This window comes from Ambystoma mexicanum, chromosome 3p (assembly GCF_040938575.1).
Source record: "Ambystoma mexicanum isolate Mex_15411 chromosome 3p, UKY_AmexF1_1, whole genome shotgun sequence".
NCBI lineage: Eukaryota > Metazoa > Chordata > Amphibia > Caudata > Ambystomatidae > Ambystoma > Ambystoma mexicanum.
In genome coordinates this window covers 373990855-374008601 of record NC_090925.1, presented here as the reverse complement: position 1 = coordinate 374008601, position 17747 = coordinate 373990855, and positions in this window count along the sequence as shown.

Genomic DNA, 17747 nt, shown 5'->3' with positions numbered 1-17747 from the left:
TCCTGGTGACATAGTAAATCAACGCCCTCTTGGGGTGAAGACGATGGAACCGTTGCTCCTGTTTAGAAGGGTGAGGGGGAGGATAGAAGACCGGAAGGTCGATGGACTGTGACAAGTGAAATTCTGATACAACTTTCTGAGGAAACCGGGGGGGCGCTCGAGAGCCTGAGCAAGATGGCTGCGGGACCGTGAAGCACCGTACGGGCCCGCCGTAATGACCAGAGATAACCCCCATGGACCGCCAGTGCATACAGTAAAATCAAGTCATGTGAAAGTTCGGCCAATTTAAAGACCGCTAAAACGCCTTCAACGCCATCTTAGTGTGAGGCCTCCTGATCCCAAGAAACAAACACAGAGACCAGCACTGCGTGTCTTGGCGGTACCATGGCCAGAGGAGGGTGGGCTGCAATACCAGGGCGCCCCGCCGGACCTGCATTGACTTTACCTTCAGCTGCAGACCACGCAGGGGCCGGGACTTGTGGGGAGCGGGGAGAGCAGCACGCTGCTCTACGCGGCCCCTGCAGTAAGCGGAGCCTGCCGCGGAGCCTCTACTGCAACGTCCTGTCAGCTGGGGGAGCGCCAGGGTGTGAGGACGCCGGACCGGAAAGCCCCTCAGAGACCAGTGGGCTCACCACCACACCGATCCCGCTAATGCCGCGCTACAGCAACTGCGGGAAGGTGCGTCTGACTCCATCTGCGCCCCAGCCGGAATGGGAGGCGGGGTGCGCCACAACATTCCCCGGGACACCCGGGCTGGCAACCATAAACACGTAAACCCGGCCCCCCTCCTATCAAGGGCCGGTGACCACCCCCCCAGCCCGTACTGTCAACAGAGGGGTGCTGCAGGGCACGACAGCGGAGGCCCAGGATTGCCCTCACCAGCTCGCCCAGGCGGACTTATCATCCCGCGACCGCCCGCCCGCCCCAGTTCCAGGCAGCACAACAGCTGGAAACACAAAGTGCCCAGGATCCAACAGAGCACTTGGGGCCGCCTCAGTGATCATCATTGACCTCAGGAATCCTCCAAGGCGTGAGTAGCAGACACCAAAGGTGAGGAGGCTATAGCTTGATCTACGCCCCCGGTGAAGGGAAGACTAGGGGGGGGGCGCAGTACAACCCGACCACCCCCTCAGCTGCAGACAGACACGGCCCTGCCCACCCCTATCACCACCACACCGCAATCGCCCCAACCTCTGCGATTCATGTAGGGGCAGGCATGGGGAGTGGCACCCGCACCCCCAAAACGGGTGGGATCCGCCTGCGGTAATACCTTCCCTACACCCAGCCGCCTGCACAACCCTCACCCTACAGAGGAACATGGTGTGATCTTGCCGGACCTGGGAACCAGTAGAGGGCACAGGTCATCCTTACCAAAGACTCCTGGGCCCAGAGAGGCGCCGCCTGCACCAGGCTCGCAAGGACAACCCTCTGGCCCAAATAAGCCCTGACCGCCCTCTCACCCCTCTCTCTCTGAAGCAAAGCAGGGGCCCGAAGGATCGCACTGCAATAAGGTGCAAGCTGGGCCACCATCCATCGGCAGGCACCCAGCCCGACGCGACCAGTATACGATAAAGGAACTAATCCGGGTGGCCCCAGCCCCCCCGAGCAGAACCAAAATCCGAGACTGGTGTGGCGCAAGAGTGGTCACCGGGACCAACCCCCTGCTCGTCGCTCCCATGGCGGACCAGGTCAAGAATGGTGGTGGAGGGAATGAAAGTGGCGCAGTAGTCCGGAGAGGATACAATATCACCATGCAGACCCGCGACAAGAGGCAGAGCTACAGGACACCACAAAATACAACCCAAGCCTGTGGCGGGAATACCAAGGGGAGCACTACAATACGAGGAGAAGTACACAGGGGGGCCACAACGGCAAAAAGGCTCGCAAAACTAATCTCCTGGCTATAGACACGCCAGGACCAGATAACTCCGGGAGCGGAACCACACATAAACACAGTGACACTGCGGCCCCACGGGACCCATCCCGCCGGTGGTGGAGAGTGCCCTGCACAATCATCGAGACGGACAGTGTGGACCGGGCTATGATAGAGGAGCTCACAGTCAGAAAGCCTGACTCCCCAACCGAGGCGATCAGCCCAACACCCGCACCAAGGCGCTCCACCCGACACAAGACAAGCATGCATGTCCCCGCCCAACTGCAAGCGATCCTTGCGGAGATGAAGCTCATCGGTCACTGCACACAGGAGACCAACACTACGGTCCAGGACATAAAAAGAGACCTGCAAGATGTACAACCGTGACTTACGATCCAGGCGGAAAGAACAACCGATAACGAACTGCGCATCAGCTCAGTTGAGGATAACCTGGAATCAGCATCCACAGAGCTCGATGGAATGATCAGGTAGGTCCAACGCTTGGGCGCCAAAATGGAGGACCAGGAAAATAAGTCCAGGAGGAATAACCTGCACTTGGTCGGCCTCCCAGAGAACGCTGAGGGACCAGATCTGGAGTCCTTTATGTATAATTTAATGCAGGACATCTTGCACATTGAGAACCCCAGAGAGCTGATGATTGAAAGAATCCATTGCGCCCCTGTCCCAAAACTGGCGACAGGTGAGCGCCCACGGCCCATAAAACTCAGACTTTTGAATTTCCAACACAAAATGGCGATACTCAAAGCGTACCGATCGGTGGGCCAGGTGAACATTGAGGGGGTCCCCATCAGGCTGTTCAACGACTATTCGGCAGAGGTATCACGTCGGAGGAAAGGGTTTAATCCCATTTTCGAAGCCCTGAGGGGCCACAAACTGAGGCACTACCTAAAATTCCCAGCGATCTGGTGTGCCCAAATAGACCGCCAATGGCACTCATACAACGACCCGGAAGATGCCTGGCGATTCCTACAACGACAAAACCTAGTCTATACAGACTACCACGTGAAATAGATCGAAGGGCCCAATCCACTCAGGGGCATCAACATCAGACCCTCGACCACAGCGGAACAGAGACAGGTGGCAAAAAAAGGGACGGGGCTTGAAAGGCCAGAACCAGAGACGCAGGAACCCGGACACCTGGATCACCTGGAAGATACAGGCGAACTAACAATTAAGAGGAACACAAAAACACCCGAGGATGATCGCCAATGGGTATGGACGTGGTGTCAATAAACACTCGAACTGATGATCAAGACTGAGCAATTACACTTGAGAACGAAAACGCAACCAATCGCCCCAATTTCATTACCGGCGCCCACGTGCATCTGGCAGGCTCCTTTGGGGGCCATCGGATGAACAAATGCGTCAAGAATGAGGGCGGGCCTGCCGGGTTGCAGTGGTCCTGCGACAGACATCTTCCCCCCAAGACTACAGTACTTATGGTCCCCTCAGCCCTATCACTGGCCGATGGCAGGGGTGGCGAGCACTGTTAGGCAGAATTATATGCAGTACCCTTTGGGAACACCCCACACAATTAAGACTACAAGTGACAGTACAATTTCACCTTTGGTACAAGCCCATACTACTGTCACACACACTCTTGTACACACACCTGACAATACTGCCACTCCTGCCCATGCTCACCATGCCCAAAACTCTAGAATCACTATAGCTCGCCCCGCTCCCTCTGTACCATCTCATTTCCCCTTCACATCTCGGCACTCACGTGGGCCCCCTGATGACTCACGTGCACTTGCACGCCGCACCGCAACAGAACGCTCTCCAGGTTGCGTCCTTTCTTGCATTGGCAGCTTCCTTGGCGCCTAGGTTATCAGCGAAACGTGAGTATGCTTCCGCGTCGCATGACCAGCGCTGTATACTCACGTGACCGGAAAACCAATCACGTGATACGGCAGCATGTCATGTGACGGGAAGTAATGCCAGAACCGCGAGTATTTAAACGCGGCTTTCCGTGGACTCGTTGCTTCACAGCTGTTCTTTGCAACCTGTTTGGCGTTACGTGTTCCTTTGGATTTCTTGACTTTTCTGGATTTTTGACCTCGGCCTGTTTACTTGGACTTTGCTTGGATTATCTTGCTGGCTTTGTTACTTTGGATCATCCTGTGCATCGAACTTGGACTGTTTATTGGACTGTAAAACGGATTTCCCTTTTTGCATCTGGCCTTCCTTGGAACTTCTTGCTTCAAGTTTCACAGTATCAAATCACGTTCTTGTCATCAGATGGTGCTCACGCCATTTTTGGGACTACTGTCTATCTGCCCACGTGAGTTCCGGACCCCTACCTCATAGGTTCATTACCTTTCTCCTGATCCCTCTGGTAAGACCTTTTTCACATTATTTGGTACTGTCATTTACTGTCACTTGCTTGGTACTTAATTAGTATTTTCTTGCAGCAGATTGGGGTCCCAGAGGTTTGCGGTTCCGGAATTGACCATCTCCACCTGTGGCCTCAACGGTCGCACAGGGAGTGACTTTGAGTTCTCTCTGTGTGGCATTTGGGGACAGAGGACTCTTCTGCCTATACGACATTCAAGTCTCAACAGACTGTGAAGCCATATTGTCGTATTGGCAATGGAGGGAAACGCTGAAGATCCCATGTCCGCTATAATCCAAGCCATCACAGTACTACGGGCAGACATGGCTGCCGCTAATACCGTCATCCACCAGCGGCTTGACCATATGCAAAGTATTAGACACCCATTGCCTCCAGACACGGAATTTGGAGATACACACTCTGTCTCCCAACCCACGCCACCTCCAGCCCCAGTGCCTCAAAATCCTGTCCCTGTTGTATTACCTTCCCCGTTCCCTTTAGCTGCTCCTGAAAGATACCATGGAGATCCCAGGAAATTTAGAACCTTTCTAAATCAGTGCAAGTTGCATTTTTTGTGTCGACCCCTTGCCTTTCCAGATTCCACTACCAAGGCAGCATTCGTCCTTTCTCATCTAGCAGGTACTGCTGCTGCATGGGCCAACCCTCTTTTGGAAAGTGGTAGCCCCACCCTCTATGATTTTGACCTTCTTGTTACGGAAATGTCCATGGATCACTCTAAGGTGAAAGCTGTTTTAGACTGGCCCGTCCCTGCAAATTTAAAGGCACTACAATCATTCTTGGGATTCGCGAATTTCTATAGACGTTTCATCTTGGGCTTCTCGTCCATTGTGTCTCCTCTCACTGCCCTGACCAGTCCTCATACACCCTTTTTGTGGACAGATACACACCAAAACACATTCAAAACACTGAAGACTGCGTTTACTACGGCTCCTGTCCTTCAGCATCCTGATCCAGATCTCCCTTTTATTGTTGAGGCAGATGCCTCTTCTTTTGCTTTAGGTGTAGTCCTTTCACAGACTTGTCGCTCCTCAAGCCGCTTGCACCCGGTCGCTTTCCACTCCCGCAAGTTCACCATCCCTGAAACACATTATACCGTGACCGAAAAGGAATTACTGGCGGTCATGGATGCTTTTCGTGTTTGGCGGCATCATCTCTTGGGTGCCAAGCATCAGGTCACGGTCTTCACGGATCACCAGAATCTGCAGGATCTAGCTTCCTTAAAATGTCCCAATAGTAGACAAGTGAGGTGGCATCTATTCTTTTCGGCATTTGACTTCCAGATACGTCATTGCTCGGGTCAGCTCATGGAAAGGCCGATGCCCTGTCACGTTCTCCTGAGGGAATTTCTTTGCCTGTGTACCCTGACACGCTATTAGATCACACCAAGGTAGTTTGTCTGTGCACACCATCAATGTCCTTGTTGGATGCAGTAAAGAATTGGCTATCGCGTCATCCTAACGAGTTGTCAGAATGGAATCCGGTCATTCATGATGGCCTTCCCTTTGTCTTGAATCGATTGTTTCTGCCCACTGCAGACACTCGGAATATGGCTCTTGAGTGGTCACATGACGCCCCTGTGAATGGTCACCCAGGTCAACAACGCACGTTAGCCCTCTTGCAGCGTTGGTGCTGGTGGCCGGGCATGAAAAGGGACGTGGACTCCTATGTCAACACGTGCTCCATATGTACTCAATGTAAGCCCCGTAGGGGACGTCCTTTAGGTTTGTTACTTCCTCTACCGGTACCCCCTAAGCCTTGGCATACCTTGTCCATGGACTTTATTACAGATCTCCCATGAGTGCAAGGTTTTGATACCATATGGGTGGTAGTAGACTCTTTTTCCAAGATGGCACGGTTCATCCCCTGTAAAGGTATTCCTTCTGCCCCTACCATGGCCAAAATGTTCTTTGACTCTGTGTTTTGCCTATTTGGTCTACCTTCTGTCTTGGTGTCGGACAGGGGTTCTCAGTTTACCTCACACTTCTGGCGAGCCTTGACCAAGCTGTTGGGTATCGATGTCCGGTATTCCTCTGCCTATCATCCAGAGACTGACGGTCAGACCAAAAGGGTCAATCAGACTTTGGAACAGTACCTACGGTGTCTGACACTTCAACAACAATCCACCTGGTTGCATTCCCTCCGTCACGCTGAATTCGCTTACAACAATGCGGTTCATGCCTCCACTGGTTTCTCCCCCTTTTATGTCTTGTATGGCCAGCATCCCCGTGTTCTGCCTATACCTGACCTCGTGGCCTCATCCAATCCGGCTGCTACTGCCTGTGTCAGAGATATGTCCAAGCATCCATGAAATCCCAGGCAGACTAGAAGCGTATGGTGGCTCCTGTTCTTTCGGTGGGTTCTCGTGTTTGGCTCTCTACTCGTCATTTGCGGTTGGTGGGTTGAAGGAAGCTCTTGCCCCGTTTTGTGGGTCCTTATGTAGTGTCTCGGGTGATCAACCCTGTTACATACCGTCTTGTACTCCCGAGTTCCTGGAGGATTCACCCTGTGTTCCACGTCTCCCTCCTCAAGCCTTGTTCGGAGCCTTCCCGTCTTCGCGTCCCTGCTCCCCGGTGTCCCTGTCGGCCCCGGATGTCTACGAGATCTCTGGCATTTTGGACTCTCGTATCTGCCAGGGACGCTTGCAGTACCTGGTGGATTGGGTTGGATATGGTCCGGAGGAGCGCTCTTGGGTCCCTGCTTTTGATGTCCGTGTTCCTCGCTTGGTGGCTCACTTTCACAAGGATCATCCCTCCTGCCCACAAGGTCGTGGGCCTTTGGGGGGGGGGGCTCTGTCACACACACTCTTGTACACACACCTGACAATACTGCCACTCCTGCCCGTGCTCACCAAGCCCAAAACTCTAGAATCACTATAGCTCGCCCCACTCCCTCTGTACCATCTCATTTCCCCTTCACATCTCGGCCCTCACGTGGGCCCCCTGATGACTCGCGTGCACTTGCACGCCTCAGCCGCAACAGAACGCTCTCCAGGTTGTGTCCTTTCTTGCATTGGCAGCTTCTTTGGCGCCTAGGTTATCGGCGAAACACGACTATGCTTCTGCGTCGCGTGACCAGCGATGTATACTCACGTGACCCGGAAAACCAATCACGTGATGCGGCAGCACATCATGTGATGGGAAGTAATGCCAGAACCGCAAGTATTTAAACGCGTCTTTCCGTGGACTCGTTGCTTTGCAGCTGTTCTTTGCAACCTGTTTGGCGTTACGTGTTCCTTTGGATTCCTTGACTTTTCTGGATTTTTGACCTCGGCCTGTTTACTTGGGCTTCGCTTGGATTATCTTGCTGGCTTTGTTACTTTGGATCATCCTGTGCATCGAACTTGGACTGTTTATTGGACTGTAAAACGGATTTCCCTTTTTGCATCTGGCCTTCCTTGGAACTTCTTGCTTCAAGCTTCAAGGTATCAAATCACGTTCTAGTCATCAGGTGGTGCTCACGCCATTTTTGGGACTACTGTCTATCTGCCCACGTGAGTTCCGGACCCCTACCTCATAGGTTCATTACCTTTCTCTTGATCCCTCTGGTAAGACCTTTTTCACATTATTTGGTACTGTCATTTACTGTCATTTGCTTGGTACTTAATCAGTATTTCCTTGCAGCGGATTGGGGTCCCAGAGGTTCGCGGTTCCGGAGTTGACCATCTCCACCTGTGGCCTCAAGGGTCGCACAGGGAGTGACTTTGAGTTCTCTCTGTGTGGCATTTGGGGACAGAGGACTCTTCTGCCTACACGACATTCAAGTCTCAACAACTACACAGTTAAAGTGGTAGCAGTAGCAGAGCAGCCAGACTTATCTCAAGAGTAAGTGAGCAGTATCAAATAGTTACACAAAGGACAGCAATTACTATGATTCAGGCAAACACTGACTCAAGGTTTTCAAGTAAAAGAATATACATTTATTTCACTCTTCAGTTGTATAACATTACACCTTTCTAAGCAGTTTAAAAATCACACTCTTAATACACCACACCACTTCCCTTAAATTCCAGACAAGTTAAGCTCACAAAATGAAGTGTGAGAAAAATGGCACTCCAGCAATTTAAAAGGGAGGAAAAGACAAAAGTTAACAGAAATAGATCCACAGCAACAGGTAAGTACTCAGAGCAAGCAAACAAGAGAGTCTACAATCATAAAATCAGATAGAAAGGTTTAGGGACAAAGTCAATGGTTCAAAGTCTTTTGCTCAAGATAATACAGTTCAGGGTAGTTTGTGGTAATGTTTGTGGCACGGTTTACGGACGAGGTTGGTTGGTAGAAAAGTTAGTTCAAAGAGAAGAGCAGGACAAGCCCTCGGAATTGGAGAAAGAATTTAAACACTTTCACCGCGGCTGAACGAAACACACAACCGGATTTGCACAGTACCTTAAAACTGAGAGGGGGCATTAGCTGAGGCAGACGTTCCTGGTAGTTCCTGCAGGCTCACGGTTCCTGAAGTGACTCTCGGACTGATCAGAAGTAGGAAGACTGGAGGGTCCTGCGCTACCCAGGGAAGAAACGAGCAGTAGCGCCAAACAACGAATAAAAGGTGCGCTCCTTAAAACCCAAGCAGGGTCCGACCTTCCTGGCTATCCGGGCCACTGTAGCTCTGTACAGCGAATTCGACCAGAGGAGGGGTCCTGGCTTGCAGTTTGGGTGAACTAGTTGGTCCCACCAGCTCAAGGGAAGAAGTTTCCTGGAGGATCTTCTCTGTCGTCGGATTCTGGAGATTCAGACCTGCAGCAGGGCTTCAACGGGCGGTTCAGTCTTTGTAGGGGTCCTCTTCTTCCAATTCCTCGTTGTTATTTCGTTCCCGTAGCGACTCTGCTCTTCCAGTCCCAGAGACCTGCTTTTTATGCAGTTTTCCCCATTCATACAGCCTGGCTGTCAATCACACAGCAGGGTGGCTGGCCTGGCAAGGAAAAAGAGATGAACAAAGGGACCAAACCTGGTTTGGTGCGCAGAGTAAAACACAAAAAAGACTTTAACAAAAAGAAATGGCGAATAAACCCGGCAGGGGCCAAAATAAAATGTATTTGTTCAAGCAGGTTTATGTTTGAGGCATATATAATAGCCTAAAACATTACCACGTTTAAATTAGATAATCGCGGTAGAACAGTTAGGGTAGATACCACTTCCACCAGCCAAACCTTAATGTAAAGGGAGCGAAACACTGCCCCAGGAGGCACAGACAAAAAGGGATAAGAATTAACCCTTTCCAATACTCCACGGAAGATGGGGTGTGCTGGGTCTGTGGTTTAAAGTGACTAAGGTAAAGTTAATGGCAACTTTACCCTTTTCTGGGGGACTGTAGTCAGCCCCAGAAAATGGAGTCGGTGGGAAGTCTAAAAGACAACCATGTGTCACTGCACTGAAGGTGCTGTGTAACACACATGAAAAATATGGTGCCCTGGAGTAGGCGAGGGTCCAGTGCTCAAGATCACACAAAAAGTAGAAACACACATAACAAAACACATGTAAGAGTGGGAAAAAGGGGGAGCGTGGCCTGGAGCGCCACTGATGAGGCTGCTCCGTTGATGGCCTCCGTAGGGACCCACGGCCTCAACTAAGATTTAGCCGGCTCCAGCAACGCCGCTGCTGTTCCTCTGGCGGGAGAGGCTGGCGGAACCACTCCCGCATCCACCGCTCCAATTTTGAAGATAAATGTTGCAGGAACTTTGAAAACGCGGCTGGGGAAGTTGGCGCGGGTGCCTCACTACAGCGAGCCAAGATGGCGGCCGTGACCCAGGCCCCTCATCTCCTCCGGCGCCCAGTGGCTAGACGCCTATAGTACCTCCTGCTCCCTCCCTCCGCTCCGGCCCCGAGTCTCGCTGTCTGAGGTTGCTGAGGAGGCGGCTGCTCCGGAACCCAAGGCCCTCCTGCCTAGAACCTGGTAGCGGGTCCGGGACCTCTCCTCCTGCCCCTCCCCCCCACTCCTCGCCGGTGTCCGCTGGAGCGGAGACTAGTGTCGGCGTCGTCTCCCTCCTTCCTCCGGAGAGCCCCGCCAGCAGCTTGAGCCCCAGCGGAGCCACCCCAAGCCTGCCGACTCTCCTGCCTGCCGGACCCGACGAACACACTTCAGAGGGAGGCCCTCCTGGAGGAGAGCCTCCGGAGCTCCCCAACCCTCATCCGCTCGGCGGCCCGGCTCCCTGGAGGGACGACCAAGCCCCCGGAGCCCTCCTGCTTCTGGACCCGGTGCGAGGGCGAGGGCTCTTCATCCGCCCCCTCACCCCCACCTCCTTCACATGCAACTATCGGCGCCGGGGGTTGGTGGGACGGCGGCGTCTTCCTCCGAGGTGACCCCGCCTGCAGCCTGAGGCCTCCATCTGCCTACCGGGACTTCACGTCTGTCCTGAGCCCTGCGGCCCAGTGCCCCAGAGGTGGTGTCGGAGGCCTGGCCGGGTGGGTGCCCGCCCCCCCCCTCCATTGAAGGATACACGCTACGTAATTGGGTGCCCGCCCCCCCTCTCCTGGGCGCGGGTCCGGGACCTCGCCACCCGCCCCTCCCCCCCACTCCTCGCCGGTGTCCGCTGGAGCGGAGACTAGAGTCGGCATCGTCTCCCTCCTTCCTCTGGAGGGCCCCGCCAGCAGCTTGAGCCCCAGCGGAGCCACCCCAAGCCTTGCGACTCTCCTGCCTGCCGGACCCGACGAACACACTTCAGAGGGAGGCCCTCCTGGAGGAGAGCCTCCGGAGCTCCCCAACCCTCATCTGCTCGGCGGCCCGGCTCCCTGGAGGGACGACCGAGCCCCCGGAGCCCTCCTGCTTCTGGACCGGGTGCGGGGGCGAGGGCTCTTCATCCGCCCCCCCGCCCCCACCTCCTTCACCTGCAAATATCACCCCCCAGGTGCTCCCGGACAGGGAGCTCGCCGCGTCCCGGCCACCCCCGGCGACCCAGCCAGAGGAGGATCCCCAGAGTCTCAGCCCTAGCAAAATGTCGAGACTCACCAAACCAGCCAAAACCGCGGACATTTCCACCATGCTCCTAGCAACAGACAAGACAAGGAAACCGGACCCCCCGCCTAAACTCACCCCGCAGAAGCCCCCAGAAGAGCAAGGTAATCTCGCCACCAGAGATGACTTGATGGCCTTCATGCGGGACATTAAAGCCGAGTTCCGGTCCTGCATGACCGAACTCACCACACGACTAGAACAGACGGACCAACGACTCACAGAAGCGGAACAGAGGATAGGAGAGGTCGAAGACTTGACCGAGAACCACGATGCAACAATAATAGAAATGCGACGCAAGATCCAAGCGCTCCAGTCCAGTAACGACTTAGAAAACAGGGCTCTACGAAATAATCTGCGCATCTGTGGGGTCCCAGCAACGATTCAAGATAAAGAGCTCCCGGAATATATAGGCAACTTCTTCCAGGCTCTCCTCCCGCTTATGGACAAAACCCAACTCGTCCTGGACCGAACTCAGAGATTACGCCCGAGACGAGGAGCAGATTCGGACGGCCCTCCGGATGTGATCACTAGAGTCCACTTCTATGCTACCAAAGAGGCCATCTCGGCGATAAGCCGCACCAAAGATGAACTGTCATTCATGAGCACCCCCCTGCAGATATACCAAGATCTCTCCCCGATCACCATACAGAAAAGGAGAGCTCTCAAGCCCTTGACCCAATTCCTCCAGAGCCAGCAGATCCGCTACCGATGGCTCTTCCCCGCTACTTTACAATTCTCGTACCGGGGAACCCTGCGTAAAATCAGCCATCTGGAGGACGCGAAATCTATTTTACACCCGAGCTCTCCAGAGACCTCACCCACCCCCAGTCCACACCTCCCGCCAGAGGAACCAGATCAATCACCCCAAAGACAGCAGCAACAACCCTGTTCTAAAGCACAGAGGCGCCGAAAGATGAAATGATCCAGATGTCTGCTCCCATTGTGCTAAGATCGACCCTGGAGCCAAAACGAAGCATGGCAACGCCGCGGGCCCCGAACGGCCCAGTCCCCACTCCAAGGAGTATGTCACCTACCCACCCTTGGAGCCGAGCCGATCTCAATGGTTCGACCCCCGCCCCGTTGGCGAGGAAAACTGTTTGGGCCCCGTTGGCCGTGGTGGTGGCCGCGCAGAAAATCCCGGCCCCCCACACAGTCGGGAGTTCTCCCTCTCGTTTAAGTTCGCCCACCCGTTGGTTGGCCTACTCAGATAAAAAGCTACCCTCCCGTTGGAGGATACAGAAAACCCGGCCGCAGGAGGACTTAGCTAACACTGAGTCACGAAATGAAGACTGAATACCCCCAGCCCCCATACGAGGAACAGTATCCCACCCCAGAGGGCACCCAGGAGGCCCCCCTGCTGATCCAGAAACTAAGGTTTCTAACATTGAACGTTAGAGGCCTCAACGCCCAACAGAAGCGGAAAGCGATCCTAAAATGCATCCAGAATGACAAGGCCTCCATTGTCTTCCTACAAGAGACACACCTGATCCCAGCGGACTTCACAAGGCTCAGAGATCGGCAATTCCCACTGCAGTTCCTGGCATCGAATGGAGCAAAGAAGGGTGGCACAGCTATCTTAATCGCCAAAGATTTGAAGCCGCAAATCCTGGACTCTAAGCAGGGCCCCGATGGCCGCTTCATGGCGGTGAAATGCCGAATTCTCGGCCAACTATATACGTTGATCTCAGTATATGCTCTGAATCAAGAGCAGGAAGCATTCTACTCGGCCCTGGAAAGCATCCTCCTACCGTCTGTTGAGGATCAGACCATCATCGGGGGAGATTTCAACGGAGTCCCCAACCCATTAGTAGACAGATCACACACCCCAGCCGGCGGAGACTTCGGCTTGGCGATTGCTCTGCTTAAATTGTTCCGAACCTTCGAAGTGGTGGATACCTGGAGGATCCTCCACCCAGAGGAGCGCGACTACTCTTATGTGCATAGAACATACTCACGCATCGACCTCCTGCTGGCATCTCCGCAGATCCTGTCATACACAGACGATGTCCTCATAGGCCCCAGAATCCATTCAGACCATGCACCCATAATGCTAACGCTAAGAGCTTATAATCCGGACCCGTCCCCAAGACGCAGATGGTCTCTTTATGACCCGATCCTAAATGACATGGCCACCAGAGACGTAGTAGCTAAAACAATCAAACAGTTCTTCGAAGACAATAAAAACGAAGATACCTCCCGAGTGAATACATGGGACGCAATGAAGGCCGTGGTGAGAGGGGTTCTGATCTCCCGGGGATCGGCCTACCATAAACAAAAGCAACGGGTCCGCCGCATCCTAGAAGACAAGGTCCTGGAGGCAGAGACGGCGTGTAAGGCTAGAAACTGGTCCCCGCGAACCTACCGAGCCTTGCAGACGGCCCGGAAGAAACTAGAGGCCCATTACGCGGAGGACACAGCCCAGCTGCTAACCAAAACGAAGCAAAGCTACTACGCCAGAGGAAACAAAGCAAATAAATTCCTGGTGGAAAAACTGGCAAGAATCAAGAGAAGGAACACTATAATAGGCCTCCGAGACCCCCAGGGTGCAGTCCAATTCGCAGATCGGGATAAACTGAGAATTGCAGATGCTCACGTAACCGAAACCATGTCAGCTACCCAAAAACCCCATGAAGAGCAGCAGTCCTACCTGCGGGAAGCCGCCTTGCCCAAGCTCTCAACTACGAGTAGAGAAGAGTTGGAGGCCCCGATTACCAGCGAGGAGATCGACGAGGCTGTTGAAAGCTTAAGAACTAGAGCCCCGGGCCCAGATGGTTTTTCGTCCCGATTCTTCAAACTCTTTCGGCCCCAGCTACTAACCCCAATGACAACCCTCTTCAACTCCTTCGCCACTTCTGGATCAACAACCCCATCAATGAAAGAGTCGATAACAGTATTAGCGCTGAAACCAGGAAAAGACCCCAGCGATATAGCAGCTTATCGACCCATCTCCTTATTAAACCTGGATGCAAATATTTATTCGAAGGTCTTGGCAAATCGATTAGCGAAGCTTCTTCCGGACATCATAGACCCAGACCAGACGGGATATATTCTAAACAGAGCCACCACAGATAATACATGCAGAGTCCTCAACTTGATCGAGATAGCCAGGCAAGGCTCGAAGAAACTCGCCCCTGCTAGCCTTGGACGCGCCCAAGGCTTTCGACAAAGTGGACTGGTCGTTCCTCCGCCTCACCCTGGAATCGTTCGGCTTTGGGCCCACCTTCTTAAAGCTCATCTTAGCGAACTATCAATCCCCGACCACCCTTCTCCGAGTGAACGGCCTGCTAACTAACCCGATCTCCCTAACATGCAGCATCAGACAGGGCTGCCCCCTCTCCCCCCTACTGTTTGCTATGGTTATGGAATCTTTGGCCCAGCGGATCCGCCTCAACTCCAGAATCAAAGGCCTTCAAGTGGGCCCTACCCAGCACAAGATCGCGCTCTACGCTGATGACGTGATGCTAACCATTACAGACACCTCTCAATCCTTAAGAGCCGCCCTAGCGGAAATCCACAGATTCGGGAAGGTGTCCGGATTTGCCATTAATTTGGTGAAATCGACAGCGTTGGGGATAGGCTTAGATCAGAGAGACAAGGCATCCTTCAGCGCCCAGTGCGCAATCCCACTAAGTGACACATCCATCCCCTACCTCGGGGTGCAGATCCCCGCTAACCCTGGAGACATCTATCGGATAAACTTCCCGCCCCTGATGAAAACTTTGGAAAAAGACCTAGACGCCTGGCTCAAGCAGGAAATATCCCTAATAGGTCGTATCACGGCCTGTAAAATGAATTTGATGCCACGATTCCTATATGCCTGCTCAGCTCTTCCCATCATAGTCCCTCGCCCCCAACTACAGAGACTTCAGAGGAAGATATTTGGATTCATATGGAGGGGGAAGAAGGCCCGCATTCCACGGAGGACCATGCTATGTGCCCCGGACCAGGGAGGCCTAGGGGTCCCTGACCTCCAAAAATACCAAATGGCGGCGCAGATAGCTCACACCCGGGCTTCGACTATAGCGTCAGGGCGCCCCAAATGGATGGACATAGAGCAATCCCGATTACCCCTCCCACTGCGCTTTCTTTTACACCTGCCAACCTCTCTGCGCCGGGCGTGGCCAGCTATTCTGTCCTCAACCAAGCAAACGTTGAAGGCATGGGATTGGGCCCGCAAATACAGAGGTATCCCGAGAGCCCTGGGCCCCTCAGCCCCGGTCTTCCACAATCCGGCGTTCTCACCGGGATCTCCCCCCTCGAACTTTAAAAACTGGATCGCCGGAGGCCTCAGCTCCCTAAGCCAACTATTTGAAGGAACCCAGCCGCTGACATTCGCCCAATGCAAAAGTGCGTTTAATCTCGCAGAGTCAGACAGGTTTTCATACTGCCAAATCAGACACTGGTGCTCACACCCCTAGACGCGAGAGGGGGCCACCCGGACCCTGGATGCCTTGGAATTAACGGTGGCAGACCCTCCAGCCCGAGGGCGGATTTCGACGCTGCATCGATTATTCCAAGTGAACCTACTGTCAAATAGAGTGACATATATGGCGCAGTGGGAAAAGGACCTAGGGCATCCAATCCAGGATCAAGACTGGACCGATATCTGGTCCCGCACGCACTCATCTTCTTTCTGCATCACCAACCGAGAATGCGCACATAAACTGCTCATGAGATGGTATTTCCCACTGCTTCAACTACACCACTTCAATCAGTCGCTGGACCTACAGTGCTGGCGTCGGTGCGGCTCGCCAGGCTCCTATCTACACATGTGGTGGTCATGCCCGGTGGTGAAGGTCTTCTGGGCCCAATGTATAGCTAGCATCACAGACATAACCCAGATCTCGCTGCCACTGGAACCAGAGCCACTACTGCTGGGGACCCCGATTCCAGACACCTACCCGAAATCGGGCGCACTTGCGGCCCTCATCACACAATTACTCCTGGCCGCTAAAATCACAATAGCCCGGACATGGAAGGCTCCAGAAGGTCCCTTAACGGTGTTGTGGTGGTTGAAAATCTGGGACATCTTCATTGCTGAGAAAATTATGGCAGCAAATAGAGGCCGCCTCCATCGTTTCACAAACATTTGGTCGCCGGTGATAGACTATGACCTACGCTTCCCGGCGCTGACATACAAACCGCGCCTAGTGCAACATGCACAGCGGGCGGCGGACAGGGAACAGACTCAGTCGATGGAGGAGCAGGCCCCGGAGGATAGCCAAATCCAGGATTTGATGACGTAAGCCTGGAGAGGAGGGAGGAAGGCGAATCGAGGTAGGAGGAGACAGGAGCGAATGAGTCAGGAATTGGACTTAATGGGCAAAGAGACAGTCCACAGAAGACTGCCGGCACTAAAAAGTGGGTTTGGGTGTCTGGGGATAAACAATTGTATATTAATGCTGTGATAAAGTGTTGATCTGATATGCTAATTTGTTCTCCTGTGCGCCAACCAAAAATAAACAAGTTTAAAAAAAAAAGAGTGGGAAAAAAGGCTCACACTCTTACCTGGTGAAAAAATAAATCCTAGTAATCCAGCAAAGCTGCTGAGGGACTCAGTAGGTAAGGGAAATCAACCATTTATGAGAATTCTCCCTAACAAGCACCATCGGGTCTGGCCCCCAATTCCACCGCAGATGACGCACCATACCATCCCCGGACCACGCAGGACCGCCACCCCGCAAGACCACCCACACCAAGCAGAGGGATATCCCCTATGCATGGAAGAGGGGGAGGACCTGTTGGCCCACCCTCTCGGACACCATGCATGGGCTTCCCGGCCTAGTAATGGAGGTGGCTTACACATCTCCAATGTTTTGCGAGGGACGTTCCCCTTGACATTTGTTGTTTCTGATTATAGTTTCACATGCCTCTGGTCCGGAGTATGGGCTGGGTCACAGCACAGACGCGCCACAACATTCAGACACGACCTTCACAGGCGGGAGCAATCCGCCCCCCCAACCCGGGATAGGGAGGGTGGACAAGCGATCACTGGAATACTGCAATGGCTAGCTTTACACTGATCACTCTGAATGTGCCAGGTCTGGGGCATCCCATAAAGCGCAGCTGCGCCCTGAACCACCTTGGAGACCTTCACGGGGACATAATATATCTCCAGGAAACCCATCTGAATGACAGTGAATCAAAGGAAATTGGAGCGGGGCTGGGTGTGGGTGGCGGCGCACTCCCCTTGCAGGGGGAAATGGGGTGTATCCATTTTGATTCACGGATGAGTACCATTCACATTTCAACACTCACTTGCAGATAGGGAAGTGAGGTGGGTCCTTATACAGGGTTTGTTGCACCAACACCCCATTACTCCCCTAAACCTCTACGCCCCTACGTCAGACTCCCCGGCTTTTTTTACACACACCTTTGCTAAATGCGCATCTTATATGAGACGCCTCACACTGATAGGTGGGGACATGAATGTGACACTGGATCCTGCCCTAGACAGACTCTCCATGAGCCAATCCTCCAGGAGCCGACCAAAAAAATGAGCGGCTCTCACCTCCCTCATTACAGACATCGGGCTCGAAGATGTATGGA